The sequence below is a fragment of the Lissotriton vulgaris genome, chromosome 7 (assembly GCF_964263255.1).
Source record: "Lissotriton vulgaris chromosome 7, aLisVul1.2, whole genome shotgun sequence".
Classification (NCBI taxonomy): Eukaryota; Metazoa; Chordata; class Amphibia; order Caudata; family Salamandridae; genus Lissotriton; species Lissotriton vulgaris.
In genome coordinates this window covers 1577282458-1577294818 of record NC_141695.1, presented here as the reverse complement: position 1 = coordinate 1577294818, position 12361 = coordinate 1577282458, and the positions used below count along the sequence as shown (strand labels likewise).

Below are 12361 nucleotides of genomic sequence, written 5' to 3'. Positions count from 1 at the left end.
TACTTGTTACCCAAATATAATTATGAAAAGTTGTGATATTTTTTGTATAAAAACTGTAAAAATGTATTTTTCAAAAATGTACTACACTTATAAATAAAAATAAATGTAATTGAATACATCCTAGTTTCCAATGTACTTATATGAAATGTTAATTTTTTCTCATATTGTACTGTACATCTTATAAATACAAATTGACAATAAGCATTTAAAAAAAATCCATGTGTACTTATTTTTCTAAGATTATAACACAGTTATGTTAACATTTCTGGGAGGGTGCTGGACACTGACCAATTTTAATTTACTATTCCAACTCCAGTATAGCAAATATCAGGGAAGGTGCTGGACACTGACCAATTATAATTTACTATTCCAACTCCAGTCAGGCAAATATCAGGGAAGTTGCTGGACACTGACCAATTAGAATTTACTATTCCAACTCCAGTCAAGCTAATATCAGGGAAGGTGCTGGACACTGACCAATTATAATTTACTATTCCAACTCCAGTCAAGCAAATATCAGGGAAGGTGCTGGACACTGACCAATTATAATGTACTATTCCAACTGCAGTCAAACAAAAATCAGGGAAGGTGCTGGACACTGACCAATTATAATTTACTATTCCAACTCCAGTCAGGCAAATATCAGGGAAGGTGCTGGACACTGACCAATTATAATTTACTATTCCAACTCCAGTCAAGCGAACCTCATGGAAGGTGCTGGACACTGACCTATTATAATTTACTATTCAAACTCCAGTCAGGCTAATATCAGGGAAGGTGCTGGACACTAACCAATTATAATTCAGTATTCCAACTCCAGTCAGGCATATATCATGGTATGTGGTGGACACTGATCCAATATAAATGTTACCACACAATAATTTGTGTAATGTATTTTTAAAAAGGCTTTTTTTTGTTTATATATTTTTATATCAAATACATTTTTGCTTTATATGTTTTTATTAAATTTATTTATATTTTTTTTGTTAAAAATTTCCATATGTACTTTTTTATCATGATAAATGTTTATTAATACATTTTTATAATATTTATTTCTTTTTTTATTAAAAAATAATTTTGGTATTAATTGTAAAAAAAAATTTGTATATAGTGCTATATTAGAAATTCTAAATTAAATTTAAACTATTATTGGTATATTTATATATTTATTATATTAATTGTTTTTTTATTTATTTTTAATGGTTTTAATATTTTAACTTTACTATAAAATTTATCATTATTTTATATATATTTAGTATTTTATAATTTATTAATAATTAACAAATCTGTTATTTTTTTTTTCAATTTTATAGAATATTTTTATAAATTATTTTTTTTAAATTCATACCAATTTTTTTTTAAATTGTGATATTTATTTTACAAATTTATTTGGAAATTGAAAATTTCTAATTTTTTTAATATATTTTTTGGGGGGAAATATCTAGATATTATCTAAAAAAAATTATTTTTGATTTTCATTTTTTTTAATTACTCCCCACCCTTATCCCCTATTAACCAAACATGCCGCTCCAAAACATTAACATAAATTACAATATTTATACAATTATTTTTTTTTTCTGAAAATATCTAATTATTAACAAAATATTATATATTTTTATATCATATTTTTAAATTACTCCCCACCCAACATCCCGCTCCTAAACATTAACATAAATTTCTATATTTATAAAAATTGTTTTTTTATTTTTAATTATTGACTTTTTATCTCTACATTTTCGATATTTTTTCCTATTACTAAAAAACGATATTAATGCTACTCGATATTTTTGACACAATATTTTTGTACTCGATATTTTTTTCCATTATCAATTACAACATTTTCTACCTCGACATTCTTACTGTCGATATTTACCTACACTCGATATTTTTGACACGATATTTTGTCCATTCGATATTTTGGTTTCGATATTATGACTAGTTACCGTAGGTTACATCAGCTATGAGCTTAAAAGGGATCATCTGCTGGGTCTCTTTGATGATTTCTGCATATCTGACAATCACAACAAAAAGGCATTCTAGAATGTTTAATGATTTTATCTGGCGTTTAACATTCTTTTTTGACATCATTCACCAGGCTTGCTGAACTACTCTGCTTGCTAGAAGGGTATGTGCTCACTGAGAAACATGGACTGTGGTTTTTCAATAGTGGGTTTCTTGTTATTTTGCCAAGCAACATTTTTAAATACTATCTAAATATGGTCTTCCTGTGGCACCAGATACACATGATCTGCACCAGATAGGATAGCTGTTCATAGTTGAGAAGGGACTCAGAGAATTATACACCAGATATAATAGTGACAGGTAAACAGTGAATAATACATATGTTTGGCAGGAAAGAGGTGTGTTGGACTGGGCTCTCTCTGCAGGGTAATACCCAAACCTATTGCCTCTTACCCTCTACTTTTTGCTGAATTCATTTTTGTTGGCCTTAGGACTCTGCACACTTTATCACTGCTAACCAGTGGTAAAGTGCTTGTGATTCTCATTACATAGTGTCATTGATTTCTACCCAATTGCCATATTTAATTTGATTGTAAGTCCCTTGTAGAGAGGTGTGTCCTATTCCCAGGGCCTGTACATAAATGATACTGATAGGCCTACAGCACGTATTGTGCCACCCACTTAAGTAGCACTTTACAACAGGTCTTAGGTCTGTCACTGTATCCTGAATGCAGTTCTAACCTGCCATGTCATGTTGGCATTTAAATCTGGCTAAGACTTAGCTCCCCTTTCATGACATATAAACCCCCCCTGAGGTAGGCCCTTAGCAGCCCTTGGGGCAGGGTACTGTGTAATTTTAAAGGTTGGATATGCACTTTTAAATTCTACATTTCTGGCAGTTTAAAACTCCTAAATTCATTTTTCACTATTGTGAGGCCTCTTCCTCCCATAGGATAACATTGGGGATTCCTTATTACATTTAATAAGCTGTAAGTTATAATTGGGAACCATAGACATGTCATGTTTGGTGTTGTTGGAATTGTGATGAAGAGCCTCACGTAATAGAAAAGTAGCATTTTTGACCACCATTATACAAATGCCACTTTTAGAAAGTTGTTATCTTTCTGCCTTTAGCCCTTTTGTGCCTATTGCATGGCTTGGGTCATATGAGTGGGTATAACTGACAGTTAGACTTTGTTAATTCCTCCCAGACAGTCACACAATAGAGGGTTTAGGTGTGCCTAAATGGGCCATCTGCTGGCAAGATGGGGGAGCAGAGCTGACCACAGCCCCACTTACAGCTGAATAGCCTGTGCTCTGCCTTCACTCAAAGGGGAAAACAACACTGTATTATCATTTCAGCCAGCTTAGAGCTGGGGCAGCAGAGGCAGGAAACTCCATGCACTCTGCAGCTACTGTCTAGAAACTTCTCCCCCTCCAGAGTGACTCACAAGGGCAAGCGTGCTGGCCTCCTCTTTAGAAACACAGTTACACAAAAGACTTCCTTCATCTTGAACCCACACCTGTACCCAGTCTGAGTGAATCCTGACCCTTCAAGTGGTGCCCCTCCAGTTCTGGACACTTTGAAGTGGTGCTAAAGAGGCCCAGATAGCAAGAATCCAATAGTGGGGTCTTTAGGTAAAAACTGGTCTAGGACCAACCTGCTCGCCTATCCGTCCACAGTTAGTGCTTTGATCTTTTAGGTGCTAGCTTTAACTAAAAACTTCAAAAATCAATAACCTGGGTTCTACTGATTGTATGTTTGTCCTTTTGGTATCAAATACTTTATTAAAATGTACTCTATTTTTCTAAATTAGATTGGTATTTTTCCTGTCTTGTGTTTTTTACTTTACTAGTGTTTGTGTGTTACACATTGCCCCTAATTTTAGCCTGATGTATTTTTGTGCTAAGCTACACAGGGTTAAGCACAGGTTAATTTAATGACTAAGTGTGGTTCACCCTGCCACGGATTATAGTTGTTGCTTGACCAGGGCTCACACCCCAGACAAGAACAACCCAATTTTGAACAAGGTGCTATGACACCTAAAGTTAGAGTAACTGAGGTAGAATACCTACAGTTAGAATGAGTGACAGAAAGAGTTAGAAACAGATGAAAAAGTAACAGGAAAATAGCACAAGCATCATCATGTGGGGAAGATAGAGTAGAGTGGCAAATAAGTAATGTCAACTTAAGTAAGTGAATGACAGATAGCCACAAGTAATGAAGAGTGACATGGAAGACTGGAGAGTAGTGCAAAGATTGTGCAGCAAGTATACAGTAACAGTGAGAGTGACAGAGCAAAAAAGAATGAAAGTGAAAAGTTAAAATTAAGACAATTCACTGACTATGATGTTATCAGTGACTTGCAGGACTATGCGGTCCCCTGGCCATCCCAAAACAAATGAAGTGTTCATTGTCAATGCAATTTAGTTATAAAAGGGCATACTTGTGGGCAGCATTTGGTTCTGGATTGAATGAGGAGACAACAGATATAAGTATAAAATAGACCCCTTGTCATCTTCAGCTGATTCTGTTGGATAGCTTACTTTAAGACTGTTAAGGATGTTTTCCAAAACCAATCAATATGTTTGTGAGAAGTCTGTATAGTAACCAACCAACAGATGTTCACTGTAATGTATAACAATGACCACATGTCCCATCTTGGTTCTGTCAGTAGGTAGAATTGCGAAAGAGCTTGTGGGTCAATGTGCGAATACCAGATACATTGTTTTCATTATCCATGTCTCAGACAGCGGAATAGACCAACAAAGTAGCTGAGCTAACACCCTTTCAATGTTCATATTTGTAAGTAGGTATTTAAACTGTCACCTACCTCTTTACGTGAACAATAAACCATGATTACTGCACCAGGCATAACAGCATGGAGCAAGAGAACCTATTAAATAGACTTTACGTGATGTAAAGCGATTACGTTAGGTGTACATCTTTTCTCAGGCTTTGGGCTGCTGTTTCTCCAGGGAGGGATTATGGTTGCTGTCAGGTAGTTTATTTAACACATTTTCTGGATATTTATGTCTTGACCAAGGTGCCACAAGTACACTGCTACCAAATCTGAGGCAGCCTTAGCTTTCATTATTTAAAAAAGAAAGCCACAGATGGCATCCACCATTGAAGATGGCATTGTGGAGGTTAGCATGCAGTCTCATCATCTGGGCCTCATTCAGGGATAATTATTCTGCCTGATGGCATTTTAAATATGGGTAATGGTGAAGCAACCAGAGAACCCACACAGAAATTGATTGATGAAGACATGTATTCGAGGGTTCAAAACCAAGCACACCACCACTGTGAATTCCCTCAAAATGATCCAATGACAGCATTTTTATTTTTTCTAGGAAAACAGAAATCCTGTGCGACCAATCATTTTTATAATATATGCTCAAGAAGACAATTGCCTCATGCTAAGTACAGAAGTATAATGAAAAATCACAAAGGGGCACATGCATCATTGCACCCGTTTGCGATTCCTAAATTGCGAAAATTAAGGAATCGCAATTTAGAAATCGCAAACAGCAATGTATGATTAATTCGCAAATATTTTTGCGATTTCTTAATTTTCCTTAATTGCGATTCACATTTTGCGAATCGCAATTAAGGAAAACCTTCCCATTGATTCCTATGGGCCAAAAGGCCCATAGGAATCAATGGGAAGGCATTAACATTTTGCGATTTTCATTTTGCGAATCGCAATTTCTTAATGCATTTCAAGGGTGCTGAGGGGGGTCCAAAGGACCCCCCCTGCACCCTTGAAATGTTATTTTAAGTGCAGGTCTCACACATATATGTCCAAAGGATGTGTGTGTGTGTGTAACATGACACTTTCAAAAATGCTTTTTTGAGCATTTTTGAAAGATTTAGCAAATTAACACGAGGTTCACCCTCGTGTTAATTTGCTCCCCCTATTTGCGAATTCGCATTTTTTTTAAACATTCATGCATTGCATTTAAGGAATTGCAAAAATGTGATTCCTTAAATGCAATCGCATTTTTAGAAATCGCAAAAAAAAATCGCGATTTCTAAAAAATTGTTTAATGCATCCCAAAAAGTGATTTTGGAATCGCAAACGGACGAATTTTGCGATTCGCACCGTTTGAGACTCCAAAATCGCTTGATGCATGTGCCCCAAAGAACATGTTCTTTCATAGCCATGCATTGTGTAAAGATACTGCCTCATCTCTCAACACTGGTGCATCTTTTGGTGCGCTTACCTAGGTAAAGGTTCAACAGATGCTCCTAATCTTCTGTCAGACTCACATTCTTAAACCAATCAGCTCCTCATATAGGGGTCGATTAGGATCGCGGACGGACTTACGTCCGTCCGTGACCCCAGAGCAGGAGGGAACCTCCGCATGGCATGCAGAGTTCCCTCCTGTGCAATTGGGATGTGACCGCCACCCTGGCGGTCACATCCTCTATTTTTAACATTGCGGCGGGTGCGGCTTCAAGCTGCACCCCCGGCAATGTTAAAAATGCAGTCATTGCATGTGCATGCAGAAAGAGGCAGGCACCGCGCGGTGCCTGCCGCTTTCTGCATGCACATGCAGGGGGGTACCATAGGTACCCCCCATGTGAACCCCCCACCCCCCCTTCACCTAGGGGGCCCGCAACGGGCCCCCGCAGTGAAGTTCCGTATGCTTTTGCACGGCGGAAAACCGCTGCGGAAAAGCATAATTAATAGCCCATCCTAATATGGCGGACGATGTCTGAGAGACACTGTCCCCATATTAGAGCTTTTCCGCCGCGGTTGTAATCCGACCGCGGCGGAAAAGCTGCGGACAGAAACCAGGACCCACCAGCCATCCTAATGTGGCGGTGGGTCTTTGGTCAGTCCGCTGCGGTTTTTCCGCATCCTCGGGGCCGGCGGTGGCTTCCGCCGGCCCCGAGGATGCGGAAAAACCGCAATCATAATGACCCCCATAATATTGACCAAACCTTACCCTACTTTAATAGCTGTACATTGAAGCCTGTTATTGTGAGGGGTAAGTTCAGAGTATGTGTTACTGTCAAAGTGAATGAATGAATGAATGATATTTATTGTTGGTTACTGAAAACCATTACATAAAGCCAAAAATACAAAAGTCATCACATTACGAAAGTTAAAATCAAGAAAATTTCAAACAAATCAAGTTGTATAGTTACTCCAAGAATGCCAAGATGCCAAGGAAAGGGTTCATGAGCCGGCTAAAGACTCTTTAGTCCGACCAGTAGAAGACATCAGCATTGCCCGTGCTTGGAAGATACATTTCCCAAAGGTGGCCATGTGCATTACCGTGGACAGGGAATAAAGGTGAAAGATCCCATCCTTTGCAGAGCGTAACCCAGAAAATCTAAGTAGCGGCCTAAGATAGAGACTACGGGGCAACCGCAGGGCTGGGCAACAGAAGAGAAGATGTGCCAATGACTCCCGTTTATAGCTGCAGAGCCTGCATTCATGTGCACCTGGGCTGGCCTTGCCACACGGGTACAATTCTTTAAGGGGCAAAGGATGTAATCTGTAAGCCAAGATTTTGTGAAGGGCTGCAATTCCCACTGCCTGCGTCAGATGCTGTTTAGGAGTGTGCAGGATGTGCGGGAAACACAGGGTCTCATGCAGGTCTTTTCTTCTCCTCAGGGATTCCAGGTCCAATTCCCGTGACCGTGCACGCACTTGTTTTTTAATCACGTTTTTGATGGCAGAGTATGTAACATATTCAGGGTTCCAGGAGTCCGTGGCGAGATTGAGATGGGCCTTGGCCACTTCAAGGGCGGCCGACCAAGGATTCCCTGGCTCTCTGAAAATGCATTTCAGGACTGCCTTCAGTGTGTTCTCCTGAGCCGCCGTTGTTAGAAAGTAATATTTGCTTAAGGCGGCCAGTTCTTCCAGATTTTGCTGGTTGAGTGAGGACTCCAAGCGAACGAGGATGTTTCTAGTGCAGCTTGGGAGATGGAAAAGTCTCTTGTATGCCCTGCAATGAATTTTTTCTAATTCATGGCTCAGTTTACCCGGGAATGCCTGGAGGGCGTAGTTGAGTGCCGGCATGAGCTTAGCTTTAAGTACTCTATTGATGGCCGTGGTAGACGGACTGTATAAGGAGGCTTGCAGCTTGCAGATGGCATAGGTGATGGATTTACCTTTGGCCTGGATTGACTTAAGATGAGCACTTGGGAGCCCTGATTCCTGAAAACAGATGCCCAAATAGATGTAACGCTGTGTAGTTTCCAGCACAAGATTGCCTAGCCTCCATTTTAAAGATTTTTTCCTTGGGTAATGCCCGAATATAATTACCTTTGATTTTGTTCGATTAGCTACAAGCCTGTTTTTGTCGTTGTATACGGCAAGTGCCGTCAACACCTTTTGCAGCCCCATTCTCGTATGGTCCAATAGGACCAGGTCATCAGCATATTGCATAAAGTGTATTTTTCGCCCGCCAATCTTTGGGGTGGCTAGGGCAGCGCCAGTCAAGGCCCTCTCCATGTCCGCAGTGTATAGGTTGAATAGTAATGGGGCTAGCACACACTGTCAAAGTGTGAAATCCCAGTATTGTATAGAATGCCTAGGTAATGTATAGAATGCCTGATGGTTTTCGGCAAACTATGAAGTATAAGTTTTTTGTGAAAATTTTACATACTTTTCCTAGACATTCTATTCAATTCCTAGGCATTATACAGAATGACCAGTACCATTTACGCAAAGTGTTAAAAGGCCACAAGATGAGATTCCTAGTCATTAAGCAAAGTGTGAAATCCCGGTATTGTATAGAATGCCTAGGTAATGTATAGAATACCTGATGGTTTAGAGGCAAACTAGGAAATATACGTTTTTTGAGAAAATGTTACATACTTTTCCTAGGCATTCTATACAATTCCTAGGCATTATACAGAATGACCAGTACCATTTACGCAAAGTGTTAAAAGGGCACAATATGAGAAGCCTTTATTAATTAATACGCATTTGAAACTGAAAGAACAAAACTACGAAATAAAGCACAGGATATTCTTACCGGAAAACAATGAAAGCAGAACTGAGATTGAAGTACTTGTTACTCTAAGAAAGGCTGGAGTAACACGTGGAATTGTACTCACTTTTATTCTTCACACAAAAACACCTTATATTTTGGCACTTTGATCTTGTACACACATTTCACGACTTAAAGAAGAATGCAAACAGAATATTGTTACCGGTAAAACACAAAGCAAAACTGGCATGGCCTACTTGTTGCAGCACAAAAACACCTTCTATTTTGGCACTTTGATCTTGTACATACATTTCACAACTTAAAGAAGAACGCGAACAGAGTATTGTTACAGGTGAAACACAAAGCAGAACTAGCATGACCTACTTGTTGCAGCAGGGAAGGCTAGAGTGACATTTTGAATTGCACTTAATTTTCTTTTTCACACAAAGGCACCTCATATTTTGGTATTTCGTCTTGCACATACACCTGACGAATACTAGGCCGCTTCCTGTGGACTGAGAAGTAGCTGCAGATTGGAAAGGTGTTTCGTGGTCAGGAACGTCTTCAATTCTCATTAAGTTCTTTGGACATACGTTGAATTGTGATCTGGCGTAGAGTTGCTTCAAGATTCCTTGTGCAGTTCCAAGTCGGTAAAAGCCATCTTCCGTCACATTCATTACAACTGCCAAGAGATTGTGTGAGTCACCCCGCCCTTTGTTGACGTCGTGAATCGGAACTCGCACAGTGGCACCCAAAGGCAAAGGAGGAATTTTTTTGTCAGAATCACTTTTGATTTTTTTGGCCTGAATCTCAAGGTTCGATTTTGACTCCATTTTACTTTGGATAGCTTTCTCAATATTGAAGCAAACATTGCACAAAATGCTAACCCCATAACCTTTTACTTCGTCACTGTCATCTTCTTTTAGAGAATGTCCACAGATGGCATGAACATTTCGGCCACACTTTTGACATGTATGAGCACCACTCGTTTCTTTTAAGCAGATGCAACAGATAGCGGAAGAAGAAGAATTTTCGATAACCACGGAAATGGAAGGCTCTTCGATAACCATGGCGTCATCACTATTTTGGTTTCCTCCGTCATGGATTGTATTCTCAGCTATGTCTTCTGCAGGGAGCTGTGCCTCTTGCATTGATTCATCTCGCCTTTCTTCCTGCTGTTGTGTTGTTTGTACGCTGTCTATTATTTTTTCGAGCTTTTCCTCAGTCTCTATGTCTTGTAAAACGTCATCAGGCAGAACTGACGTCGATAGACCTACTCTAGCTTTGCAGCCGAACAGAGCTGTGTGTGGTGACCTCTTAATCCCAGAATGAAAAGCTCCATTGTTCATAAGTTGGACGAACTGCGTTCCCTTACTCCAGCAGCTAGTTTTTTCATCTTGCATCCAAGCACACAGCATATTTTCAATGTCCTGATTAGCTCTTTTGATGCTCCCCTGACTTTTTGAGTGGCGCGGCTTACCATGGACGATCTTCAAGGTGGGCCAATACTCCTTTAGGCTGCTTATCACAATGTTTGCAAATTCCCTGCCGTTATCGGACTGTAGAATCATTGGAGCACCAAGCAACGTAAATATGTCGACGAGCTTGTAGGCTACTTCTTCAGTTCTCTTTGATTTCAGAGCCCTGAGAACTACAAACTTAGTGAGATGATCTTGCTACACCATTATAAACTTGTACTCTCTGTCAGGATGGGACAGAAAATCGAGGAGATCGACCTGACAATGGGAGTTGAATTCAGAAAAAAACATTGGCTTGACCACAACACCTTTTTTAACACCTTTTTGTTTCTTCTGGCAAGGCTCACAAAGGTGAATGTACAGCTCAATATCATGACGGGTAATGTTCTTATACTTGGGTGAAAGTTTTTTCAACATCCTGTCCCGTCCTCCATGACCAATAGCCAAATGGGTCTTATGGAGTACGTCAAATAACTCGGAGTCTGTGACGTAAAACTGAATAGCACTCGTACCTTCTTTAACAGGATAGATCAACTTAGTCGTATTCTCGACCATCATTAGGACATAGTGTTTCATCAGCCAATAGTCCTGTGGTTCCTTCTTAATGGTCGTCTTAGCCTTTTTCACATCGTCCACTAACTTTTGGTAACTGGTTTCGGTTAGGAAAACACAGTTTTTAGCAGCATTGGCTCTTACTTGAGATAAATCATCGCAGAACCGTCGTTGCATGTCAGCATGGCGTGATTCCTGTCTTAACACTACACTCCCTTTCGACATGGTGATACAAGAACCACGGGAAAGGATGACGGCAGAGCATCTGTGGAACCTCAGCCGGATGCTATACACGACCTCTGACCCTGCTTGCGGGCAGGTCGCTCCCCACACCACCACACGGCTGCCACCTGCTCTTTGCCTGGTTCCTTGTGCTGTCTCTGCCCCTCACTTGCTGGCAACTTGTGCTGTCTCTGCCCCTCGCTTGCTGATAACCTGTGCTGTCTCTGCCCCTCGCTTGCTGATAACTTGTGCTGTCTATGGGATTAGGTGTATTATATACTTTGCCGGCAGACAATCCGGCAAAGTATACAATGCCTAGGCAATGTATTCAATATCAATCATTTCATACTTTGACGTTCGATTTTCAGGCTTTCTTTACATTATCTAGCCATTCTATAGAATGCCGGATTTCACATATTGCCGGGCAGGAATAAAATTGCGGGATTAGGCGTATTATATACTTTGCCGGCAGACAATCCGGCAAAGTATACAATGCCTAGGCAATGTATAAAATATCAATCATTTAATACTTTGACGTTTGATTTTCAGGCATTTTGAGGCATTCTATACATTACCTAAGGATTCTACAGAATGCGGGATTTCACACTTTGACTGTAACAAATGCATTATAATGTGGTAAGGCTTTCATGTGTACGCGAAGAAGAAAATGCCAATAGAACTTTGATGCAATAGTATATGAATACACAAACGATAGACATTTTCAATATGTCATATTTGAAGCTAGCGGCTTATTCAAAAAGGTAAAAATACACATACATATATTCTGTGTGTATTTAAAATTAGGACTACCTCTGCACTTTATTGCTATTTACCATTCCTGAATGTAGATTCACACCTATATGTAAACTTATTTACTTCACCCCCTCAAAGCAGATGGTTGAGCCTCTTACAACAGTATTTGTTAGTGTAAAGTTACTTCAAAGCAAGTCCTACCAATGAGTGCACGGAGTCAAAACATTTTATAAGACAGAGTCATTTTATGGAGGTTACATTTCACCAGTGGAGGGAGTCATGAAGAACCATTTAATGGAGGCCCAATGCGATCCAATATAGTGGTTGGGTTGCATTGGTTCAAAGCCACCACGTACTAACGCATACACATTTTTAAAAAAAAGTCTGAATGACTGTGTTTGAATGCACCAGCACATTAAAGCCAGAATTGTGGACAT

The 12361-nt window shown here is 39.6% G+C and overlaps 1 pseudogene; it reads right to left on the bottom strand.

Moving 5' to 3' along the window:
* Positions 1 to 10595: 10595 nt before the first annotated feature.
* On the bottom strand, positions 10596 to 11174 carry LOC147706026 (KRAB domain-containing protein 2 pseudogene; annotated as a pseudogene).
* Between the last annotated feature and the right edge of the window lie 1187 nt (positions 11175 to 12361).